We start from the raw sequence: 8,247 nt of genomic DNA, 5'->3' as shown, positions 1-8,247 counted from the left end.
CTTTGCACTCCAAATAAATACAAGAATATTTCTAATACAACGCAGACTATGATGAATCTCAGAACTGACAGATCGACAAAGGTTAGGTGGTGGGGAGGGTATGGCTCAGTGGCAGAATACATGCTAAGCATTCAGTTTCAATCACCAGTACCTCCATTTAAAAAAAAACAGAAGCAAAGATTAAAAGTCAATCTGACTGACGGTATTTAAGAAGATTAGGAGAATAGTTAGGATTTGAATGGAGAATTTAGGGAAAAGGGAAAAAAAAGAGAGGGAGAAAGTGTTCAAGAGGCAGAGATGTCATGACAGAAGATGAAGATGAGTTAAAGAAAAGAGGTGGAGAAGTATCAGTTTTGGCTGCCGAAAGAAAAACAGTGTCACAGGAGCAGACCTTGAAGCTTAAAGAAAATGATAAAGGCTTCAATTTCAGGTGGGTTTTCATTTTTCTACAATGAGGGAGTGTGTGAGGGTTCAACAACTACAGAAAAACAAAACCAATTGGATAAAAATAGATATATAAGATTTACTATGGGAATTGGTTCACACAGTTACAGAGGCTGCGAAGTCCCACGACATGCCATCTGCAAGCTGGAGAACCAGGAAAACCAGTGATAAAATTCAGTATGAGGCTAAAGGCCTGACAGCCAGGGGAGCTGATGGTATAACTCTTAGTCTGAGGCCAAAAGGGGATGGAGTTGGCAGGGAGGGTGGTGTGCTACTGGTGTAAGTCTCCAGTTGAGCCTTGGGATGTATACGGCCCCAGCTAATACTTGACTGCAGCTTTAGGAGGGACCTTGAGCTAGAGGCACCCAGTTAAGCTGCCCCCCACAGACAGTGACAATAAATGAGATAATAATATTTGTTATTTAAGCCACTGAGTTTTGGGGTGATTTATAACACAGCAATATATAACTCATACATACAGAACTTTGAATAAACATTCCTAGGGAAATGTGCCCTAAGTCCAAAAAAGAATTGCCAATTCCATCTTTGGGTAGACAGCCAAGAGAAAAAAAGTGCATATGCTGACCAAAAGACACTTAAAAGAGTGTTCATAGCAACTTGATTCCCAATAGCCCCAAACTAGAAGCAACTCAACTATCCATTAACTGGAGAAAAAATAAATAAACTGTGGTATTTCACACAATGGAATACTTACTACACAGCAGTGGGGGGCAGCGGGGACTACTGTTTCATACAACAACATGGACAAATCTCAGAGACATAATGTGAGGCAAAAGAAGGCAGAAATAAAACTTTAACACTAGTATCGCTCTTCTGAGACTGTCGTATATAACGGGGGTACTGTAAATGAGTATGCATGAAATATTCTCATTGTATTATTCTTAGTATCACTGAGCACCAGGACTCTCAGGTGAGCCAAAGATACAGATGTAAGATAAAAAAGATTAAGCAAAAATCTTATAGTATTTAAACTGAGTTGGAAGTATCAATAAGAATTCATGAGGTGCTCTCTCTAAAAAAAGTTTTTTTCCCAAGTTCTGACTACTGAAAAGGCCTAGAAACAATGGTCAGTCCACCAGCAATGAGAGCCCCTAGGGCCCAAACTGTGGTCTTGAAATTCCATTCCCCTATAAAGGAATCAGGGCTCCTTGGAGAATCCGCTGGCATGAGGTGTGGGGAGGCAAAGTATATGATGAGCCTGGAACTCCTGTCACACTAGATAATCAAGACACTATCAAAAAGTGCCAGAGTCTTGTCAAAATAACTCAGGAAGCAACTTTAAAAGTCTCCCACTGGCCAAAGATTACATAATCTAAGCATCAATGAGGATAATTACCATAATGATTTTTTTTTTAATCCAACGTGTTAAAATCTAAGAGTCTATAATGAATCTGGAGAAGGCAAGACCCTAATTAGCACTGTCAGAGAAAGCTAATATAATCAAGTCATTATTTTGAAACTGGTAAGCCAAGGGAAACGATCAAGCTTTTGTCCAACCTTCCCTATAACTGTACTGCGACATAACAAACAGTGCACGAGGACAGCTTCTCTTCATAGAGCATTCCACCTAATAAATGAACAGTAAAGCTATAATATTAAAATATCACCATTTTGCAAACCATAACGATTTAACAGACCTCAAATAGGGTGTCCATCACCAACTTTTGTAAATAAAGTTTTACTGGAACACAGACATGGCCATTAATCTACATTTTGTCTATGGCAGCTTTCCCATGAGAACAGCAGTGTTTAGCAGTTGCAGCAGAGGCTATCAGATGGCCCACAAGGCCTAAAACATACAACACCAGCCTCCTTACAGGAAAAATTTCACCAACCCCTGATCTAAAGCATTAAGCACAAACAGCAACTAATCAGCAGATAGACAACTAGGCATCGTGTGCACCAGACGGACACTTGCCAAAAGACAAAGACTTGCCAAGAGAATTTGAACCTGAATCTGAACAAGTCTCTGGATCCAACTACCAATGAACAGGAAATACAACGGTCAAAAGAGTATGTTTAATCACTTCACAGGGATGTAATTAGGAACATCTGCATCTACAAGACAAAGACCCAATTTGTTCAACAAATAAATTTCAAGGACAAAAAAGGGAGGGGAGGTCGAAATTTTAAGAGAGGAAAAAAAAAATCAGCCTATTGCAACGAGGGTAGGGCTTATTTAGATCCTGATCTAATGAAGTCAGCTGTTTTTAAAATGCATGAGAGAATTAGAATTAACACTGACTGGAGAGTTGATTATACTGGAATTGTTTTCTTGAGGCAAATAAAGGTATTGTGATTTTATTTTTTAAAGGGTCTTATACTTAAGGGTACATATTGAAATACAAATAAATTATATGATGTCTAGGATTTTCTTTAAAATAATACTGGACTGGGAAGGAGGTCAGTGGGAGATAAACAATTTGGCCATGACATGATAAATACTGAACCTGAGTGATGAACAGAAGAGGATTCATTACACTAGTCTGTTTACTTTTGTATATGTCTTAAATTTTCCACCATAAAAATTTTAAAATAAGGTACAACATTTCTTCTTCAGACACAGAAAAAATCTGAAGAAGAATAGGTCAGGGAGTATGTTAGGGAGTCCCCAAAAAGGCAAGTTGACTGTCACAAAGTCTTCCAAAGGAAGGGTAAGAAGCCAACTTTGAAAAGAACCAGTTTAGGGGGGTGGGTAGTAACTCAGTGGTAGACTGCATGCTTTTTTCTTTTCTTTTTTAACTGAAGTAGAGTGCATGCTTAAATTAACATGCATGAGGTCCTAGGTTCAACCCCTAGTACTTCCATTAAAAGAGAGAGAGAGAGAGAGAGAATGAAATGTTCATTTAAAAAAAATGAATGAGTAAGATTTAGGTAAGTGAAAGAAAAAGAAATTCTAGAGCAAAGGCCTAGAAATGAGAGAATATGGCAATGTTATTTAAAAAAAAAAAAAAAAGGGAAGAACCAGTTTAGAGATCAAGTAAATGACTACTTAGTAGATCCAATCTTAGTTACGTGACCTTTTCCAACTGCACCAAGCAGCTAGAACTAGGAAGTATATATATACATGGCAAATTAACTTAGGCTTGAGATTTGGGCAGGTTCCTCAGAATGTTAAAAAGGCAACAGAACATAAGATACTGCTGCAAATATGATCATGGGGTTTGGGTGAGTAGAAAGCCAATGAAGCTAGGAAAAAGCTAACTTAATTATAAAAACAAGAAAATGCCAAGAAACTACAAGTCATAATAAAGACAAAGAACAGATTCAAAAAGTGTGACATGTACAGTCATGAGAAGAGACTTTCCAAGTCCTCAGAAATGTAACTTTTCTAAGTGATGATGAGGTATAAGGCAAGACATGATGGGGTGTGAAACTTGGAGGCTCCAGTCCTGGAGAACTAATAATGCTGGTTGACTAGTTGGTTTCAGCTACCTGCCAAACAAGCATGCCATTCTCCCAAGTTCATTTTAGAATCTGTATTTTTTAATAAGTGTCCCAGTGATTAGAATCACTGGTCTAAGATATAGTGACCCTGGAATATTACTACAATGGATGCTAGACAGGTCAAGGAAACATGATGAGAGACACTAATAAGATATAAAAGACAAAAAGGGAACATCTGAGTCAAATGAAGGGCAATCCTAGGGTCAAGAGAAGGGTAAGAATAAATGAAGGGAAATGAATAAAAGAAAGATATTACCTTCAAAAGAAAAATGATTAACTGAAAAATATTCTGATAGTGAGGACCTTAGTCTAACGCCACAATTCAAAGAAAGTAGTCTAGAAATATCTCTATCAGATAGGTTAGGGGGAAAAAAAGTATCCTCAAAAAAACAAGAATCTATCAATTTATTCACTATGGTCATAAAGTGTTAGCTGTATGAAAGCACCAAAAAACCCTATAAATCATTTAGTCAGTTCACTCATTTCATAGATGAGAAAACCAAGGTCTACTAAGACTAATTAACTTGTGCTTAAGAACACTATGCAATTAAGGATTAGAGCTAAAACGTATTCCATGGTCACCTGGCCTCCCTGTCTTGTATCCTCATCTAACGCCATGGTTTCCATTTGGTGACTTACTTCTTTATGATGCTAAATGTCCTTATATATTCTCATTCATAAATAGCAGGCATTTGGTAACTATTTGTTGACTGACACTCAAAATGAGTCTTCAATATTTTATTTCAATAGTTTTATTGTAAAGGTTTCCCATTTCAGCAACTTGTTCTGCTCAACATTACTCCTCTGCACCCTTCCAAAAAAATGTGTTCTGAGTAAACCTCAGAGATGTTCAAAAAATGTGTTGGCTAACTGGCACCTATGCTTCCAAAAAAATGTTAGAATATGAAAAGTGCTGTGCTATCAAAAAGAAGAGCTGGCATTACACACCTCTCTTATCAACTCCCTAAGTGTGCACATAATTTACACTTGCTAGGAAGAAGATGCTCTTGACCCAATGGACTCAAAATACCTAAACAGGTAGGAAAAGACAGTATCAGAATAAACTGTCTCAGCCTCACAATAAGGGATTCTAGACTACAGACCTAACGTTGGAAACTGTGCCTCTGGCAAGACGAAAACAGACCCAATAACAAATCATAAAATACTAACATTTACAACTCAGTTACCATGCAAGGTTTATTTAGCAGTGAAATTACTCTTCTATATTTATTTTCATAGCTCTTTCATTTCTTAAATCCAAAATTTTTTTAAATCCAAAATTTTATCATTCCACAAAACAGTTTTCTTCTCAAGTCAAACCACTTTCAGTAAGCCCAATTTTATAAGTTCACTTACTGTAATAACCACCAAAGTGGTAATCACCTATAGCAGTAAATAAATACACATCTTTAAATCATTATTAGAAAATTTAGAGTAAAAAAATCTCTAATTATGAAATAAATATGAACTATAATCTTGTGACATCAATAAAGGCCACCTGTATCTCATTCAAAATGAAAATGAAATTATTTGTAAAGTATGAATATAGAATACAGAGCACATAAAGTACACACACATAAAGGTGTTTACACATTTTTATATTTATTCTTTATAAATATTATATATTATGCTATACCCAGAATATAATATGGAAAAATGTTTTGAAGCCTCCAAAAACATGATGTTACTGCTATTCTTGGATGTATTTTTTTAAATTACCACCAAAAAAAAAAAAAAAAAGAGTAGGTATTACTTCCTTGTAAAAAGAGAAGGCAGTACAAAAAAAGGGGGGAAGGCAATCCAAATACAAATTGTCTTCCAAATTTCTATCATTCTTTTTAAAAAGTACGTATCACTTACCACTTAGAAAGAGTTGTTGAGGCACAGAGTTTGTAGAAAAGACACCAAATTTGGAAAGGATCCATCTAAAAGCTCTTTCAATCTGGAGCTTGTACTTTATAGGCACGCAAGTGGGCACACTGGGGCAAAGCAGTAGTGACTCACACCATGTACAAAGCAGAATATGGAGTGTTAAAGGCTGGAAGACAAAAAAAGACAGAGAGAAAAGAAACATGGTTGGTTATTAGTAACAGCCACCTTTGAAACAAAAGTTGTAACATTTTAGCAGTTTTTATGTAACATATCATCACTGAAATTAGTTTTTATAATTGAGAATTTGGCCAAGAAGAACTTACTTATAAAGAAATCTCAACTGGGGGGAGGGTATAGCTCAGTGGCACAGCACGTGCTTAGCATACAAGAGTTCGTGGGTTCAATCTCCAGTATCTCCACTAAAAATAAATAAATAAACCTTAAAAAGAAAGGAAGGAAGAAAGAAATCTCAGCTATATAGGAAAAGACTCTATCTGGAGAGAAAAAAACAAGAAAATGACAATTTGTCTTTTAAAGGTTCTAATTTAAATTTTTTTTCACCACCCATACCATCTTTCTCAAGTATATTATGAATTTCCTCACCATCTAAACATAATTATCTGTTTCTTGGTGACACAAGGTACATCACTGTAAGAGTTTTTCCATAGTACTGGAGAATACATACACTATGGGACTTGGGGTAATGACCTTAGAACTACCTTTTTCCAAAAGGTACCCTCAGGCATCCCAAGAAATGAGTACTCTCTACTGCTGGTGGTAGTGTCAATATCTACAAAATTAAGAATGCATTTATTCAACAACCCTCCTTCTGGGGCATTCTCCTATAGGTATAACTGCACATTCACAAAATAAAGTATACAGAAGACTATTGTGGGATTTTTTGTAAAACTGAAACACACTGAAAACCTAAGAGAACTGGTAAAATCATTTATGACACATCCATAAGAAGGAATATAATGCAGCTGTAGAAATGAATAAAGAAGCACTCTGTGCAGTTCTATGCAAACATCACCAGAATAAGTTAAATAAACAAGGTACAGAAAAGCAAGGTATGGTATATATATGTTGTTATATTCTGCTTTCCAAAAGGGGAGGGAAAGAGGGAAGTAAGATCATCTATTCTTATTTGTTAATATTTATTATGAAGTACTGTAAGATACATAAGAAATTGGCAAAAACGGGTTAATTATAAAGGACAGTAAGAAAACAGGGATGGGAGTGAAGACTTCTCAGTGTGTCACTTTGACTTCCAAAACATGTAAATGTTCCAACAAAATTAAATTTAAAACAAGCTGCCCAAATAAGCTTAATTTTTTATTCTTTCATCCCTTTTTCATAAAAACATGAGCTGTTATATGATCAGTATAATATGGTTACTTTCCTGGAAAATCAAATGGCAAATTATTTTCTTGTCCTTCAGAAAAACCCTTCTCTTTCTACTGATAGCAATTCAACATATATTCAGTGCCTCCTATCTGCTAGCACTACACATATCCGTGAACAAAATCAGAAAATCCCTGCTCGAGTGACCTTAAACTCAGTTGTTACCCTTTTACTGATTGCTGGTGAAGGCAGAGTAAGAAAGGCATAAAGGCGCCCACCGTGGCCTCCGGTCGGCTGCTGGCAGGAAGAGGGTGCCTGGTGGAGAGCAAAGGCCTTGACAAACACATGAAGGAAGTAGGAGTGGGAATGCTCTGCAAAAAGTGGTGCAATGGCCAAATCAGATGGTATCATCACTTCTGACACCAAAAATCTCACCGTAAAAACTGAGAGCACTTCGAAAACACAGTTCTCCTGTAACCTGAGAGAGAAGTCTGAAGAGACTACAGCCAATGGCAGAACATCTCAGACTGCCTGCAACTTTACATACAGCACATGGGTTCAACCTCAGGAACGGTATGGGAAGGAAAGCACAGTAACAAGAAGATTGCAAGATGGGAAATTAGTGGTGGAATGAGTCCTGAACAATGTCACTAGTACACGGGTCTATGAAAAAGCAGAGTGAAAATGCCATCATCGTTTTGGACAGGAATTAGCTGCGAGGATGAACGAGCTCAGTCCAATGAGCAAAGCTCCATGCTGCTTTACGGTGTTCAATTATCTTTATCACAAACATTTTACTTCAACTATTTCACAGTGTTGGTTTAATTGGGATTATCCCTTTCGTTAGTAAATAAATCTGTTTGTGCTATTAAAAAAAAAGAAAAGCATAAATATACATTGCTAGATGAAATGTAAATTTGACAAACATTCTGAAAAACACTGTGTCAATATGTAATGAGAAGCTTTAATACGTTCTTAGCTATTGACCTAGCAACTGTTACATTCCTGAGAACTCAAAATGCAGACAGAATTTCATATATAAATTTTTTACATTATGTATGAAGAAAAATTGTAAGAAATATAAATGTCCAAAGTAGGGAAACAGTTGACTAACTCAGC

At 36.4% G+C, this 8,247-nt stretch overlaps 1 pseudogene; it reads left to right on the top strand.

Moving 5' to 3' along the window:
* Positions 1–302: 302 nt before the first annotated feature.
* Positions 303–7,979, top strand: LOC105099950 (fatty acid-binding protein 5-like; annotated as a pseudogene).
* The last annotated feature ends 268 nt before the right edge of the window (positions 7,980–8,247 follow it).

The sequence above is a fragment of the Camelus dromedarius genome, chromosome 1 (assembly GCF_036321535.1).
Source record: "Camelus dromedarius isolate mCamDro1 chromosome 1, mCamDro1.pat, whole genome shotgun sequence".
Lineage (NCBI taxonomy): Eukaryota > Metazoa > Chordata > Mammalia > Artiodactyla > Camelidae > Camelus > Camelus dromedarius.
Note: the sequence above shows the minus strand (reverse complement) of the source record. Positions and strands in the feature narration are given on the sequence as shown.